At 41.5% G+C, this 18,497-nt stretch overlaps 1 protein-coding gene across 7 annotated transcripts in view; it reads right to left on the reverse strand.

Moving 5' to 3' along the window:
- Positions 1–18,497, reverse strand: part of Ebf1 (EBF transcription factor 1) — a 397,327-nt gene that overhangs the window by 40,763 nt on the left and 338,067 nt on the right. The window lies entirely within an intron of this gene.

The raw sequence follows: 18,497 nt of genomic DNA on the forward strand, positions 1-18,497 counted from the left end.
AAGGAGCTGGTTCTTTGAGAAAATCAACAAGATAGATAAACCCTTAGCCAGACTCACTAGAGGGCACAGGGAAAGCATCCTAATTAACAAAATCAGAAATGAAAAAGGAGACATAACAACAGATCCTGAAGACATCCAAAACACCATCAGATCCTTCTACCAAAGGCTATACTCAACAAAACTGGAGAACCTGGATGAAATGGACAAGTTCCTAGACAGATACCAGGTACCAAAGCTGAATCAAGATCAGGTTAATGATCTAAACAGCCCTATATCCCCCAAAGAAATAGAAGCAGTCATTAATAGTCTCCCAACTAAAAAAAGCCCAGGACCAGATGGGTTTAGTGCAGAGTTCTATCAGACCTTCAAAGAAGATCTAATCCCAGTTCTTCACAAAATATTCCACAAAATAGAAACAGAAGGTACTCTACCCAACTCATTCTATGAAGCCACAATTACTCTGATACCTAAACCACAAAAAGACCCAACAAAGATAGAAAACTTCAGACCAATATCCCTTATGAATATTGATGCAAAAATCCTCAATAAAGTTCTTGCTAACCGAATCCAAGAACACATCAAAACAATCATCCATCCTGACCAAGTAGGTTTCATCCCAGGGATGCAGGGATGGTTCAATATACGGAAATCCATCAACGTAATCCAGTATATAAACAAACTCAAAGACAAAAACCACATGGTCATCTCCTTAGATGCGGAAAAAGCATTTGACAAGATCCAACACCCATTCATGATAAAAGTCTTGGAAAGATCAGGAATTCAAGGCCCATACCTAAACATGATAAAAGCAATCTACAGCAAACCAGTAGCCAACATCAAAGTAAATGGTCAGAAGCTTGAAGCAATCCCTCTAAAATCAGGGACTAGACAAGGCTGTCCACTTTCTCCATACCTATTCAACATTGTACTTGAAGTCCTAGCCAGAGCAATTCGACAACAAAAGGAGATCAAAGGGATACAAATTGGAAAAGATGAAGTCAAAATATCACTTTTTGCAGATGATATGATAGTATATATAAGTGACCCTAAAAATTCCACCAGAGAACTCCTAAGCCTGATAAACAGCTTCGGTGAAGTAGCTGGATATAAAATTAACTCAAACAAATCAATGGCCTTTCTCTACACAAAGAATAAACAGGCTGAGAAAGAAATTAGGGAAACAACACCCTTCTCAATAGTCACAAATAATATAAAATATCTTGGCGTGACTCTAACTAAGGAAGTGAAAGATCTGTATAATAAAAACTTCAAGTCTCTGAAGAAAGAAATTATAGAAGATCTCAGAAGATGGAAAGATCTCCCATGCTCATGGATTGGCAGGATCAACATTGTAAAAATGGCTATCTTGCCAAAAGCAATCTACAGATTCAATGCAATCCCCATCAAGATTCCAAATCAATTCTTCAACGAATTAGAAAGTGCAATCTGCAAATTCATCTGGAATAACAAAAAACCTAGGATAGCAAAAACCCTCCTCAAGGATAAAAGAACCTCTGGTGGAATCACCATGCCGGACCTAAAGCTCTACTACAGAGCAATTGTGATAAAAACTGCATGGTACTGGTATAGTGACAGACAAATAGACCAATGGAATAGAATTGAAGACCCAGAAATGAATCCACACACCTATGGTCACTTGATCTTCGACAAGGGAGCTAAAAACATCCAGTGGAAGAAAGACAGCATTTTCAACAAATGGTGCTGGCACAACTGGTTGTTAACATGTAGAAGAATGCGAATCGATCCATTCCTATCTCCTTGTACTAAGGTCAAGTCTAAGTGGATCAAGGAACTTCACATAAAACCAGAGACACTGAAACTTATAGAGGAGAAAGTGGGGAAAAGCCTTGAAGATATGGGCACAGGGGAAAAATTCCTGAATCGAACAGTAATGGCTTGTGCTGTAAGATCGAGAATTGACAAGTGGGACCTCATGAAACTACAAAGCTTCTGCAAGGCTAAAGACACCATCAATAAGACAAAAAAACCACCAACAGATTGGGAAAGGATCTTCACCTATCCTAAATCAGATAAGGGACTAATATCCAATATATATAAAGAACTCAAGAAGGTGGACTCCAGAAAGTCAAATAACCCCATTAAAAAATGGGGCTCAGAACTGAACAAAGAATTCTCACCTGAGGAATACCGAATGGCAGAGAAGCACCTGAAAAAATGTTCAACATCCTTAATCATCAGGGAAATGCAAATCAAAACAACCCTGAGATTCCACCTCACACCAGTCAGAATGGCTAAGATCAAAAATTCAGGTGACAGCAGATGCTGGCGAGGATGTGGAGAAAGTGGAACACTCCTCCATTGTTGGTGGGATTGCAAGCTAGTACAACCACTCTGGAAATCAGTCTGGCGGTTCCTCAGAAAATTGGACATAGTACTACCGGAGGATCCAGCAATACCTCTCCTGGGCATATATCCAGAAGATGTCCCAACCGGTAAAAAGGACACATGCTCCACTATGTTCATAGCAGCCCTATTTATAATAGCCAGAAGCTGGAAAGAACCCAGATGTCCCTCAACAGAGGAATGGATACAGAAATTATGGTACATTTACACAATGGAGTACTACTCAGCTATTAAAAAGAATGAATTTATGAAATTCCTAGCCAAATGGATGGACCTGGAGGGCATCATCTTGAGTGAAGTAACACAATCACAAAAGATCTCACACAATATGTATTCATTGATAAGTGGATATTAGCCCAAAACTTAGGATACCCAAGATATAAGATACAATTTGATAAACGCATGAAACTCAAGAAGAATGAAGACCAAAGTGTGGACATTGTGCACCTTCTTAGAATTGGGAACAAAACACCCAGGGAAGGAGTTACAGAGACAAAGTTCGTAGCTGTGATGAAAGGATGGACCATTTAGAGACTGCTGTATCCAGGGATCCGTCCCATAATCAGCTTCTAAACGCTGACACCATTGCATACACTAGTAAGATCTTGCTGAAAGGACCCAAATATAGTTGTCTCTTGTGAGACGATGCCGGGGCCTAGCAAACACAGGAGTGGATGTTCACAGTCAGCCATTGGATGTATCACAGGGCTCCCAATGGAGAAGCTAGAGAAAGTACCCAAGGAGCTAAAGGGATCTGCAACCCTATTGTTGGAACAACATGATGTACTAACCAGAACCCTGGAGCTCTTGTCTCTAGCTGTATATGTATCGAAAGATGGCCTAGTCGGCCATCAATGGAAAGAGAGGCCCATTGGACTTGCAAACTTTATATGCCCCAATATAGGGGAATGCCAGGGCCAAAAGAATGGGAATGGGTGGGTAGGGAAGTGGGGGGCGCTATGGGGGACTTTTGGGATAGTATTGGAAATGTAATTGAGGAAAATATGTAATAAAAATATTAAAAAAAATAAAAAAAATAAATAAATAGTGAGGTTTCCTATTTTCTTATGTCTTTAGGACTGGCTCCCTGCTTGCATTTGTCAAGTACACTGAGCTATACTCTGTATTCCAGTATTGAATGTTACAATGGAATGGTCTAGCACTATGGACCGTGTTAACAATAAAACCATGCAAGACAAGGCATACTATTCCAAACTCAATGGAGCCTGCTGACTCCTCTGTCTGTGCTGAGTAGGGGGAAAAATTCATGTGTGAGGGAGATTTGTTAATAAGGATCAATAGTTTTGTCAGGTCTGAAAACATACACAACTCTCTCCACAGAAAAGAGATTAACTATTTGGGAAGAGGAAATGGAACTGAGTTCCATGTGTTGCAAAGCAGAAAGTGCAGAGAATTCTATAGAAGTAAATACTTCCCAGTCTCAGAATCAATGTCATATGACAAACACCAACTTAAGGACATTTCTAGTGCTAGGTTAAAAAAACTACAGGGGTATGTATCTAATATGGTGACATTGCAAGATTCACATTTTTAAAATGTGTCTATGTGAGTACTGCATATAGGATATGTGTCTGGCACACAAGGAATACAAAAGGGGTACTGGATCTACTGGGGGATACTGGATCTACTGGGGGATACTGGATCTACTGATACTTGACTTACAAGTGGTTTAGAGCCACCATGACATGCTAGTAACCAAATCTGGATCCTCGGCAAGAGCATCAAGTGCTCATAGACACCAGGCAGTATCTCCAGCCACTAATGTGATGACTTTTGAATGAATGGATGAATGAATGAATGAATCTACCTACCTACATATGTGCATAATAACCAACACTGTCTGTACATAAGCTGACAAATATTAGTGGTTCCTAAAACTCATGGTTCCTGAGAAGGTTTTTTTCCTCGTCTTTGACCCACACATTTTCTGTTTTCATTTTTGCCCCCTGCACAATAAGCATGTATTATTTTTATAATCAGAGAAAAAGGTTAAGAGCAAGAAGATTGTTGCTGAGATGGAATCTGACCTGCTTGTATAAAGTAATGACATAAGAAACTATGCCTTAAAAGGGGTCTCTGTACACTTTAATAACCTTGCATGGATTATTACGGACCATAAGAAAAATAAGTAGTACACTTTTGCCCAGTTGTATAAATATGTGACTATTCATAAACTCTCAGAAAATCAACAGAGAGGGTAATGGGGGAGAATCATAAAGAAGGCAAATTTATTTCATCAGCAGGGGTAGTGGTACCTTAGGGACGTGTATCTACCCTGCAAGAACGCAATATAAAGTTAATTCTTCAACAAAGTGACCTCACTGTACTCAAGTGCAAAGCTCAGGGCCTGTAGCAGAAATAGGACTAATCAATTGTTCCCCCTCACACTTGGGACAATTCCAAGAATCCGGTAGAGAAAGAAAAAACAAAGCAGCCTAATTGAGCATAATTAACCATATAAAGAGGCATGGACAACTTAAGTTGAAAGAGGAAAAACAGAGGAAGCTGTGAGCATCAGTGCATAGGCTGGCACTAGGGAAGTGGTCCCTCTACCCTGCTTCCAAGCACCTCAATCCCACTCTGGCAAGGATGGCAGATGCTGTCACCCCAAAATCAGATAAGAAGAATAGCAAGATAGAAGGATCACAGGCTTAAAGAAAAAACATACCTTGTCCCAAACAGAAATGGCTCAATCCTTACACCCTCTGAATAAAATAGGACTGGTGGATACATTTTTTTAAAGTGTTAAAAGAAAGAGGTTTCCAGTCATCATTTATTTGCATCAATGACCAAACCCATTTGTAGGAATTAGCTGTTTGTGGGACATCTTCAGCCTTTATAAGCAAACTTTCTGCCAAGAGCATACAACCCAAAAGGACAGATGAAGAACTTTGGTTTTACAGTCAGCAAAGTCTCTCTTATTTAAGGTTAACCTCTTATTCCAAAGTCTACACCTTGCCTTCCTCATAGTCACCACCGTAGACTACATATGAAGGATGACACAGAGGGGACCAGGTTTCTGGTGAAATATGATTGAGTTGAGGTGTCTTCTGCCTACCTCTGCAAATTTGTTTTCTAGCACAGCAGTTCTCAGCCTGTGTGTCACAACCCTTTTTGAGGTCCAAAGACTTTCACAGGGGTTACCTAGCAGATATTCTATCAGACATCAGATACTTACAATATAGTTCATAACAGTAGAAAAATTACAGTTATGAAGTAGCCACAAAATAACTGTTTGGTTGGAGATTCCCACAAACATGAGGAGCTATATTAAAGGGTCACAGCGCTAGGAGGTTGGGAACCACTGCTCTAGTAGATATGCATTCCTTGATTGTGTGTATCATCATGGAGCTGTGTGCAGCATGCTAAGAAAAGTCTGAAACTTTCTTGCAAACACCCAAAGGCAAATTCAAGAGGTTTAACCGGGACCTTCAGGTGCAGGGTGAAAGCAATGCCTAGGATATCAGAGGAACCTCACATGCAGGCCGAGATGTGTGGATGGGCACTAGAAGGGAAAGCACACTACAGCCAAGGTTCTCACTTCATCTGCAGCAAAGCTTTTTTTTTTTTTTTTTTAAAAAAAGGAAAGAAAGAAAAAGGAAAACCCAGCTAATTAAATAGTTAAAAATATCACACTCTCTCTTCTGCCTGCACTGGGACTATTTACAATGCCTTTAGGTTTCTTCTCAGACTCATCAGCTCAAACTCTTTTAAAGGAAACCTGACCTGTATGAGGCCTTTCTCCTAGTGAGCATCACCTTAGGTACTTCCAAACAGCAGAGCTCCCACTGTACAGAGCCATTGCTGCAGTGTCCAGAGGCATATGAGACAACATAGGCTGAGAAAATGTGCATATGTCAATTAGAGTCTATACAGTAAAACATCTGGTAATGAATCAATTCTGGACAAATGAATATGTGGGGTTTTTTAAATCCACTTCACAAATAAATAAAGTAAAGAATTCTCTTGAACGATGTTTACTGGTTAAATCTTACATGGTGCATCCCCAGTTGTGAGAATTTATTTTTTTTCTCTTTGCTTTTCTGAGTTCCTTTTTAAAGCAATCACTCCTTCTCTGTCATCTTTTAGCTTCTAGAACATTGTTCAGCTCCTGGAAACAATAGAGATGGGGCTGGAGCACTGTGTCCCAAACACACCTGGGAAGTGCTGTGGGTGCCACTTGGACCACAGCTCATGGAGTGAGTGGCTTTCAGAGCTCAGTAACTCACAAAGGGGTTTCAGCATATTTCTGGGGTTTTAATTTCCTTTTTTTAATGGTTGTGTGACATGATGTCATTTTGACTGGAAATAAAAAAGAAATGCAAATATTAAGAAGGTAATATTTATATCCTATTGCCATTTAATGTCTAAACAAATATGTAGACTCCATGCCAAGTAATAAATAAAACCTCATAGCAGAGGCAATGTTAAAAGTAGCACCTGGGTCTCCCAGCTTCCCTGGTGACTACTCTATATTTGAGCTAAAGGAGTAACAGCCGAGCATTTCCCTTCCAGGCAGATCCATTCTGGGTGGGAGAGTTATTACTTATACGCCAGGCAGAGCCTTTTTGTTCCATAATGGCCCCATTTTTCCCTCAGTCACTAAATTAACAACTAGAGGTAAACAATAAAACAGCAAGTTATCTTCGAAAAGCTATCTTTAAGAGTGACTCTAAAATATACTAATGGGGAAAAAAAATCCACCAGAACAGCCCAAACAAGAGCCACAAACAGTGTAAATGGAAAAACCGGTTACACTTCCAGCCTTTTGGGTGTTTCATTACCTGCCTAGACATTGGAAGAACAAGTCCCATGCTGGGTCAGCTTATCCGTGGACCAGAGACAGCCCCTGAGATAGCTGACAGCAAACCTCTTGCAAGTCTTTTCAGTAAGAAATACCCTGGTTATCCTGCCCTGGGATCCAGAGAGGCTCACAGGAGCTTCCAAAGCTTGCTCACTGGACAATGGAAGGCTATAGATTTCAACCACAAAGGTGTCAAGATGGAGTCGACGTAGGAACAATTAATCAGTAGGAGGTGGAAAGGAAATTCAGAGTCACCTTTAAATATGCTCTGGGATATTTGTAGTGTATGAATGTCTTTTGTGGTAACAACTTTGAGATTGAAAAGTGAAGCAGAAGAATAATTTCATAATCAGAGGTGTGGGGTGACTGGTGTGGGTCAGCCATTTTTATAAAGAGTACTAACCAAGAGAACGCATGGTGCAAACAGAAGTTACATAGACCGAAACTCAAGAAGCCGAGAGCTCTGATGGTGACTGAGGCTGAGGGGTTTACTGAAATGCAAAGAGCTTGTGTGTGGTTGGAAATTAATAACTCTTCAGGGAGCAAAAACATCAGGCGAAGGAAGAAAGGAGGGAGGTGGACTCCTTTTTTGGTTTTCTGAGATGAAATGGCTTTACTGTGTTTCTACATCCAGAAGGAGTGCACTCCAATTCTAGAAAACGTTTTAAGCCACAACAGGAGGGACAACCTCATCACACCCCCAACCAGGAAGAAGCACTATTCCAATCTTAGGGTTATAGATGTTTTCATATACCATCTCAATGTTGTTTTGTGTGAATACAGATTAAATGTTTAATTACACCCACCTCATTTTAACAAAATTTTTTTAGCAATAATATTAAGCAAATGGCCATAATTGTCTATCAAATGCCCTATTAACAAACATGTGGACTCCCCCCCCCCAAAAAAAATGCACACTGACGTAAGGAGAGCTATAATGACCTACACTTGGAATAAATTGCTGGGTGAAGGGATACGGGCCTCTTGAATCGCTGTGTGCACGCATTTCTTCACCAACCTGCAATACATTTATGTCAGTTTATACTTGAGCAAGTGACTTTTAAAGGTGTCTTCAAAAGAAGATTAGTCTTTTTAGGTTTCACATCTCAAACTTTGTTTTCTCTAAGCTACCAGGACCTCTGGAGACTTTTCAGAGGTGTTAGTGACCACAATAGCCCTGTATAGAGATGCCATTTCAAACACAGCCCAAATTCATGGGAGAAGACTCTTTTCCTGGGAAAATCTAAGTGCTTTTCATCAGATATGAAATCATGAACATCTGCAATACCCCCCTTAACATAAATGCTAAAAGTCAGGACCCCTTTCAAACATGGGAAATTGAGGCATTTAGTAGTATAAGTTAGTCTAGAAGGAGACTTGTAAGATTTTGTTGTTTGTGCAGAGATTTATTGATCTTCTGAGATTACTCTTTATTACTGATCTATAGCATATGGAAAATTCTTATTCTCCAATCAACTACCCTGCACTTTCATTCCTGCCTGTGATTCTAGCGATCTTTATGCCCAGAATCTCAACTTCATCCGGAAGAACAAGTCTTGGTCTGATTTCTTTAAGTTCATTCCATCAGCAAGTCGACCGTACCTTAAACTTGCCTCCACATTCGTCCGGAGACTTTGTTTTCTGCCTCACCAATGCCCTGATTTCCTTTCTGTTGCTGCAGTGAGACACCGTGTGAAGAAAGCAACGCAAGGAAGGAGAGGATTTACTCAGTGCATAGTGTCTGTCACTGTGGGGAACTCATGGCAGAAATTCAAAACATCATATCCACGGTCAGGACCAGAGAGAGAAAGTTACGGATTCCCAGTGTGTTGGTTTGTTTTTTGCTTGCTTGCTCCATCTCAACTAGCTTTCTTCACTCTTAAACAGTTCTGAACCCTACCCAAGCCAACCTTTAGTGTGGGTCTTTCAACCCACCTCAATCAAGCAATGAAAACAATCCATCATAAGTCAACCTGATATAGACAATATCTCCACGGAGAATGTCTTCCCAGGTGACTGTGTGTTATGTCAAGTTGACAATTAGATGAACACACCAAGTTTTCCTTATAGCCACAGCTTGCGGAGAGCTTTAAGGGCTGTTTGACTTTTGAGAAAGAGATTCATAATGCTAGAATGAGGCATTGGGCAGATCTATCTCATATCACAACTACCTAGAATTTTCTAGAAGGTCCTTGCTGAGAGGCATGTCCTCACACGCAGACCCTCTCTGCTCTCCGGAGGGTTACATTCCATCCAGACCAGAAAGCTGGCGAACCTGTGAGGACTGGAGGGAAACTGTGGTGTTCTCTAATTGTGACAAAGCTGAGGAGAAAAGTCACCCTGCCATTCTGTGTGGTGGTCTATGATCCATTTGGCCTTCTGTGGGCCTTCATTTCGATTTCTAAATTTGATTCAAGTATAAAATTAAAATTAATTCCCTCCAGCAAACCGAAGCTAAATTGTCATAGTTTTATAGATCTATATCTCTCTCTATTTTATGGCCTTTCAATCTTTTTACTTTGGATTAGAAAAAATCTGGATCATTTATGATTAAGTTTTAAAGACAGATTTGTTCCTTTAAGGGTAAAGAGAAGGCTGATTTTCACTGTGTAATGGATGGTGGTGTTTAAGGAGTGAAGGCCAGCATACTCCGTCTTTCTTTCTTAAGGATAAATCCATAATTCTCTCCTGGCGGATCTTCTGATATATCAAGAGCAATATTACCTCTATAATTGTTCCTCAGATTTCTTCCCAGAGAGTTTTGACAATAACTGTTATCAAGAGTGTAAAATCACCCAGCCTGTCTGATAAACATGTTTTCTTCTGTCCCCACCCCAGCGAGTGCTGTGACACCGGACTTTTATCATCCTGCGTGTGTTCGCAATGAGCTTAGGACAGCAATTGCCGGGAATAGGCAGGCGATAAACCGCATTGATTTAACACATCTTGTTTTCAATCATGCTTGGATTTTCTGAGCACGCGTTTTTCCTGTACTTGGGCTTGTAGCTTTTATCTGACGAGCTGATCCCTTTTCAAAGGAAAATGAAAAGGTCGCACAATAAGACACGGTTTACTGGAACTTGAACACGCACCAGGGAAAGTATTTTAGATAAATACTGTCAGACATAGTGGAGCTGAATTCCAACAGCACAATTGCTAAACAACAATACTTATTACTCTCCGAGAATAAGCCACCAGCAATGTGTGGCTCTCAGCAGGGGACAGCGACAAGTCAGAGGGCAGACTTAAACTCCTTTCCAAGCCTTGCTGCTAACCAAGCTCGGAGTTCAGTATTGAGGACTTGGTGAGTGTTGCCACCACAGTTTTCTGAGATAATTCACAAACCTGTCCTCAGAGCCATTTCCTCGAAACCAGTATTGTTGGATGGAGACAGTCCAGCAGCGGCTGGCAAACCATCAGAGCATGAACAAAAACAATCCCAAGAAAAGTAAGGTAAAGGGGACTCTAAATACCATGGCCACACCCCTGATGAGGCAGGAAAGGGCTCCTAACTGGAGGCAGGAGATGATTAGCAGTTACTTGGTAACATTTAAATGAAATTAAGAAGCACATGTAACATAGCTGTCATATAGAAGGCTACAAGGGCCTTGCAGAGAAGTCTAGATGTTTCTACCCATCTCAAATCCAACTTAAATATCACGGAGAAAAGACGTAAGTGAACTCAGAGTCCACTCAATGGGTGATTGCTGGCACCATACATCACCATCCTGAAACAGCCGCAGCTGCTTCCTCTGCCTGAACATGACTTCGGCTGCTTTCTTTCGGCCTTGACATTCTCACAGTGCCTGGACACAGTGCTGTTATGCCAGGGCTCCTCAGAACGTCTCTGTTTGCAGCACTGTGGTCATCTTAGTAATCCTTTCAAAGCTCTCCTTAGCCAAAAGAAACATCCATCCTGATTGCTGAGCGCTTACATCTGACAGTGACTGTGTCTGACCTAAACTAGCAGCTGTTTTAAGCATACCAACAAAAATCCACAAAGATTGAAAAAAAAACAAATAATAAAGTTTCTAATAATTTGTCTTTGGTTTGGGTTTTCTGTGGCAGAATCTAAGTAGCCCAGACTGGCTTTAAAGTTGACATCCTCCAAGCCTCAGTTGAACTTGTGTATGTATGTCACCACATTCAGTTTGGTACAGGTATTTGGCTATAATCACCAGTAACAACCCAATCTTACAAAGCTAGAACAACTTCCCAGGGAATATAATGTAGTTTAGCATTGAACTGTGAGTGACCTTGGACTAGTGGTTTGTGTGATGCTTGACAGGCGTGCAGAGTCAGGCTTCTTTCACACCAAAAATGTCCTATAAAATTCCTGTGAGGATACAGGCCAACATAGTGCATGAGGTTGTGAAAAACATAGGTTCATGCAGGATCATGCACCTGCTTAAATGCTGAGGTGCTGCAAGATCCCAGCGCTCTCACTGATGTGTGACCTATAGCCTTTTTCTTATCATCATCATTGTTGTTGTTAACAGCAGCAGCTAATAGAAACCCTATGTATTTATAAGATGGCAAACATTTTTGTGGATTAACCTACCTAACCTTCCCAACAACCTTGTAAAGAAGGAATTATAAATTGTTCCCATTAAACAGAGAGGAAAGCTGAGGCATAGAGATGTAGATATCCTCAAGCCACAGAATTATAAATGAAAGGGCAGAGACTAGTCCAGGCAACCTTCCCTCCGCATGTTTGGTAGAACAGAAAGTTAGGACAAATGAGGGGCTTCCAGAATATTTTTGATTAGTTCTGGCCTCTGAAATCTTGCTAATAATTTCCTGCTCTTCATTTACTCTTCCACTTGCCATCTTTTCTAGTCTTTTTTTTAACTCCACATATCCCATGAAGCCCATGTCACCAGACTCCACGTGAGTAGTAGCCAAAAACCAAGACAGTCTTTTGCTCTTTGCTCTAAGCTTTCTGGAACAGGACAGAGCTAGGTATGAGCCCAGGTATCATCACTGACCAGCTACGTGTCTTCTGGGAATGGCATTCTTTGAGCCTTTCCTGTCTATAGTGCAAAAGCGGGATGTGCACTCTGACCAATGTTTGAGACATAATTCTCAATGGATGCTTTTTATTACCATGCATAAAATGCTTGCCCTAGCCTAGAAATAAAGGAGGGTGGTCAATAATGATTTAATTATATTCATTTACACATACTTCAGTTGCAAGCTACTCCAGGGATGGGCACCACAAAAAGACACAAACAGAACTCTAAAACAATGTGGTAAATGTCATGACACAAGGGTTCTAGACTCCAGGAAAGCCCTAAGGATTAATTACTTATCCCTATAGCTCAGCCTTTCTCCTTGCATTACACTAACTTGGAGTCACATTTTAAAAAAATTCCACCCATTTCCCCAAAACACAGTTCTGTCTGAACTCAAATACAACTATTTCAAGGTCCATCTGAGAGATGGCTCAGATGCCAAAAGCACTTACTGCTCTTACAGAGGTTCTGGGTTCAGTTCGTGGCACCAACATGGTGGTCCACACCACCCTTATCTCCAGTTATAAGGGTCCACCACCTTTTCTGGTTCCACGGGCACCAAACACAGATGTGGTACACATACACATGTACAAGCAAAACAAGAATACAAAGAAAATAAAAACAAATACATCTTGAAATGGATACAAGTTGTCGGAACCGACAATGGGAAAATAGGTAGGAAACAGCGTTCTTAGATGGGAAAATTCCAGGATCTAGGGTATTCTTGGATGGTTTAATTTGATGAATGAAAGGAAGGTGTGCATTGGGCTAGCCTTGTGTGGAAGAGGATGAAACGAAGCAAAGGTATGGTAGCATTCCTGAGTCTTGGCAATCTAGATGAGTCTGGTGCAATATGCCACACTAGACCCTGGGATGCCTAATTGTGAGACCTGATAGCAAACAGCTGTCCAGAAGTCTGCTGAACAGCCAGCCCAGAACAAATGGACTGATAGTCCACTGCACATGACAACAACAACAACAACTCTCTACCATGGAGAGGAAACACTTTGCAAAGAGAGTATCTTTGAGCTGGATATGAGAGAAAGAATAGGAGTTTTCCACTAAAAATAGGTGCAAAATGCATACCATGTGCCAAAGACGAGAGAAATGGGGGGATGCATTTAAACAAGGGTAAGCATTGTGATCTGGAGAGAGCATAGCTTATGTGTTGGTAGTAGAGTGCTAAAGATTAATCCTATAGCAGAACTTGGCCCCAAGTGCCTTGCCAGGAACTTTATTTGGGAGGCAACAGGAGCTATGTAACTATTCCATGTGTAGGGAGTAATGAGATCTCTATTTCAAAAAGGTGATACTGAGAGTCAAAGGCAGATGGGTTTTAGAGAAAGCACTATTGCAGTGTTCTAGATGGAAAAGTAAAAATCCAACAATGGTGGGGCTGCCTTGGGGAAGAGGCAAATCAATAGTAGAAATATTATAGAGTAGAGTAGACAGGACTTCCCTACATGCCAGTTGAAAGGATGTGGGATGTGACATAAAAGCAAACAAATCTTTAAATCAATGTAAGTTTTGAGAAATAGCAAGGGGCCTGAATGGGCATAGAGAAGCATAATTTGGCAATATTTTAAAAGTTCAAGAAGAGAACTTCGTACAAAAGGAAAGAAGCCTTGAGTCCATTTTCAGATGTGGTAAATGTGAGGTACCAGTTGTACATTCAGTGAAAACTATGAGCAGACGGTTGGAAAGGAAACAGAAGAGTTCAGGAAACAAATTAAGGATGGAGGTGATGCTGTGTGTGACATCAAGATCCAGATGATAGTGACACATTGATATGAAAAAAGAGACAAGGACCAAGAGCCTGGTGGGAAGGCCAGCAGGTGAAAACTGAGTAGAGAAAGATGCATAGACCAAGTAGGACAAAGGCCAACCAAACTAGGGAGAGGAATCCCAAGATAGAACAACAGCACTGAAATCCAGTGAGGAGCTGCAAGGGAAGGTTCCATCCACACCACCTCACACATTTGGAAAGGTTGGACCATTCTCAGATGGCTGATATGCATGGCCACCAGGGCCAGCACAACGTGAGAATACCTGGGAACTGTTTCCCTCCTAAAACTCAGGTTTTCTTATGTCTCCCCAACTAGCTACGTACTCAAAGGTCTGGACATCCATAGCTTAACTTATCCCAAGAGTGAGGAGAGGGAGGGGCATGGGGGAGAGGGACTTTGTCTAAGATCATGCATCCTAGTCCTATGGACAAGAGTCCAGCAGGCTCTTGGTCCTTGCCTCTTTTTTCATGCCAGTGTGTCACTATCATCTGAATCTTGATGTTACACACAGCATCACCTCCATCCTTAATGCTACAATGTAAAAGCTCTGCTGTCTATCATATAAACTCTCTCAGTATTACGTGGGTAAAGACAGGATATTCCTATGATTCATGATTTTTTTCTTCATCCGTACTTGATTTCTGTCTTTTGTGAAATAGAAAGATGTACACTTTACTCATCCTGGTAACTTCTACCTACCCTACACTGGGTCTTGGGATCCATGAAGGAATGAAGCCTTCTTGCCACAACATATTAACAAAAATAATATACATGTAACCAGAATTTAATTTCCACTTTGGACCTTGGTAGTCTTAATATTGGTCCCTGGTGTATACTAATCAATAGGTGTTTGGGTAAGCAATTCACTGGTTTTGGAGTAAGAGTTACTGTGTGGGCAATGGGTATGGGGCCACTTCCGCAATAACCCCTCATGAGATGCTGAAAACCAATTTTGAAAAGCAAGCAATAAAGCAGCACATAAAAAATAATGGTGTAATTACTTGTTGGTCAGGTTATACCTACTGTGGTGATAAAAGTCCAAAGGCAATGCCAAGCACAGTAAGTGGGTTTGCTGTAAATTTGACACAGGTCTTGACCTTCAGCAAAAAGGGAAGGTTTGAACTCTCACACCTGAGCCAAGTAGGCAGAACAGAAGACCATTGGTATCCTGTATTTACTGAAAAATAATAATAATGAATTATCCTATTAATGCCAGTATCAAGCCTTAAGAGCCAGAGAGGCCAGAACTATCAGTAAATTCCTGATATAAAGACTTTCAGATTCTCATTAGACTGCAAAGAAAAATGGCCCAGAAACTACTTGGATGAGAAATCACAATGTGGATATATTTTGTTCTCGAAGATGTAGAAAAAAAGAAGGGATTGATGGGAGGTGCTTGAGCATAAACTAGACTATTTAGAAAGAGGTGAAGGACAGAGACCTCCTGCTGTTGACCTGTGAGCAAGTGCCATTGTAAGTCACAGTAGAAACCAACTAGACCACACTGAGGCTGAGATCCTTTCTCTGTGGAGGTGTGTGTGTGTGTGTGTGTATAGGGTAGACCCAACTACCATTATGCCAATAACTTTTAAGGATGGCATGGAACAGCTCATACCTTAGGGTATCAAGATTGGTTACTAATTTTGCTTTGGTGATTGCCAGTGTTATGTAACTTTCCATTCATGTCTCAAGGATCAGCCTGTGGAAGAATTGTAAATGATTCTAAGTATCATGAACAGACAGTATAGCAGGCTGGTACGGGAGAAGAGTCAAGATAGAGTATTGGCAGGCCAGCTGTTGATAATACAAGTTTAAATGATATAAACTTGAATCTCCACATGAATAGGAATTCTTGTACACTGATATCTAATAAAGACTGGCTATGAACTATCTGAAGAAACATTACCACCTATGAGTAGACAAACAAAATACTATGTTTAAAGGCAGAACTTCATTCAGGTCTTAGGAATCATCTGAAGGAGTCCCCAGAGCCACAGAAATCATTTCTAGTGTCCTTTTTATCCCCAGTGGGTAAAGGGCCACACCAGTGACATCAGTGTTTTCAGCCTTAATGTATGTCATCTAGACAAGTATGGCAGTGGATACTTAAAATCCCAGCAGTTTGGAGACAGGCAGGAGGCTCACCACAAGCTTAAGACTGGCTGGACTACATAGATACTTCCAGACTAGCTAGAGCCACATAAACAGACCCCATGTATAAAACTGTGAAAGAGAGGGGAAAGGAGGGAGAGGAAAGGGAGGGAGGAAGGAAAGTCGGAAGAGGAGGAGGAGGAAGTCCTAGCTCCTACTTAGGGTTCTCCCAGCTCAGTCCTATCATTGGTATTAGAGATGGAAAATACCAAGCAGCAGCAGCTTCCGGTTCCCTCCAATGATGGCTGTCATGGGCCTGCTTAAATCGCATAACAAACAGAAGCACAGGAAGCGACCTCCTTTCTACTCTCCTGTTCCTGTCTGCCAACTCCCATTGGAATGTGGACGATATATATGAAATGAAAAGTACATCTTTAGCCCTATCCATGGGACTAACTTTGCCTGAGGCCAGTGTTCCAGATCCCCTTACAGACCTTTTTCAGAGGCCTGAGACATATCTGCAGGGGCAGAGATCGGCCTGATAAACTGCTGACCTATTCCTAAATGGAAAAATTTTATGATTATATTGGGACAATGGGTACTGTTACCCTTTAAGGACAAAAATCAAGCATACTGCATTGCTTCACCCTACCCCTTCAAAAAGCTATCCAAACAACTTTTAGATACAAATGCCTGCTTCTACATCTTTAAGGACTTTATCCTGATGCAGTCACACAGACGGGAGCAAAGGTACAGGCATTCAGTCAACAGCAGGACTGTACTGCAGCAGAAAGCTTTCTGCCTAGAGAGAAAAAAAGGGCAAGCTTGGGGAGCCCAAGTGCAAGATGAGACAGGAGTTGGCAGTCTGATCACAACCCAGCTCTGAAATCAGTCCTCCACAGAAGCCAGGTTGTAAATGAAAAGGACCATTTTTGTTGTGTTTGTTTGTTTGTTTGTTTTTAGTCATAAAAAGTAAGCTGGGTTGGTGGTTGTTCTTTTCAACTTGTAACAAGCTAGAGTCATCTGTGAAGACGGAATCTCAATTTAGAAAAGGACCATCAGATTGGCCTGTAGGAAAGTTCTGTGGAGTATTTTCCTGAGTAATTATTGATACGCGAGGGCTCAGACCACTGTGGGTGGTACTACCCATGGGCAGGAGGTCCTGAGTGGTATAAGGAAGCAAACCGAGCAAGCCATGGGAAGCAAGCCAATCCATCAGTGTCCATCCATGGTCTGCAACAGTGCTTGCCTTGATCTTCTGCCCTGGTTCTCTCAAGGATGGCCTGTAATTGGCACACAGAAGCCAAACCAACTTTCCTTCCCAGGTTTTTGGTCATGGTGGTCTGTATTACAGCAATAGAGATCAAACTAGCACAGATGCTCATTTCACAGATGCAAAAACTGATCAGAGGCATGACGCAACCGCTTCGGCTGAAAAGGAGTCTCAGTGCTGCCCTTCAGACACAGGCTATCTCCTACAGATGTTGACACTTTCCAAACCAGATGGCCCCATCACTTTATAGGAAGGATGCATCTGCTAGGATGAACAGCCAAGAATATGGAGTCCAGCCAGTACCCTGGAGCTGTCTCTTGAAGTTTTCAAGTGCTTCTATCTTATTATTTGTTTGTTATTTGTTTGTTTTGTTTTGAACTGTCCTAGTCATAGAACCCAGCGCTTTGAACAAGCTGGCCAAGCGCTGAGCAACATCTGTGGCCCTCTTTTTCATTTGTTTGTTTGTTTGTTTGTTTGTTTGTTTTGAGACAAGGTCTCACCAAGTTGCCTGAGCAGGCCGTGAACTCAGTCTGTAGCCTAGGCAAGCTCGTGGCTCTTCTGCCTTGCCCTCCTTGAGTCACTGTCATTACAGTGCCACCAGGCCTGACTTTTATATTGTTTTTAACCATTGCCTACATGTCCTTTAAAGGCTACTGTGAACACACTGATGAAATTAAAACCATCTCTGGCTTTACCAAAGTCTTCACAGTGGAACTGGGATAAGAACAGTAGCCCCCTAACACATATGCACACTATAGTTAACTGTGTGCCCGAGATTACATAAGCACTAGAGCTTCAACTGTGGATTGCTAGCTAGCTATGGGCAGCCTCTACTGTGGTTATCACTGTTTTTCCAGGTACATGTCCATGACAGAGGACAGATGGATCCTGACCAAGCTTCACTCCAGTGAGACCTAAATAATGATGTTAATACAGACAGTCTGTCTCCACTGGCCACCTACCATCACCCTTCAACTGGACTGCCCCTGTAGAACTGGGTGGAAGTGGGGGGAGGGGCAACAAAATGCAGGGCTCTCCCCTGAAATATCTGGCCTGCTCTGAGCTTTCCTTTCTCATTTTCCTTCTCTGACTCTTTGGGTGTAGATAATGATGTCTCTCCA

Source organism: Mus caroli, unplaced genomic scaffold (assembly GCF_978045245.1).
Source record: "Mus caroli unplaced genomic scaffold, Mus_caroli_1 scaffold_13, whole genome shotgun sequence".
NCBI classification, from domain to species: domain Eukaryota; kingdom Metazoa; phylum Chordata; class Mammalia; order Rodentia; family Muridae; genus Mus; species Mus caroli.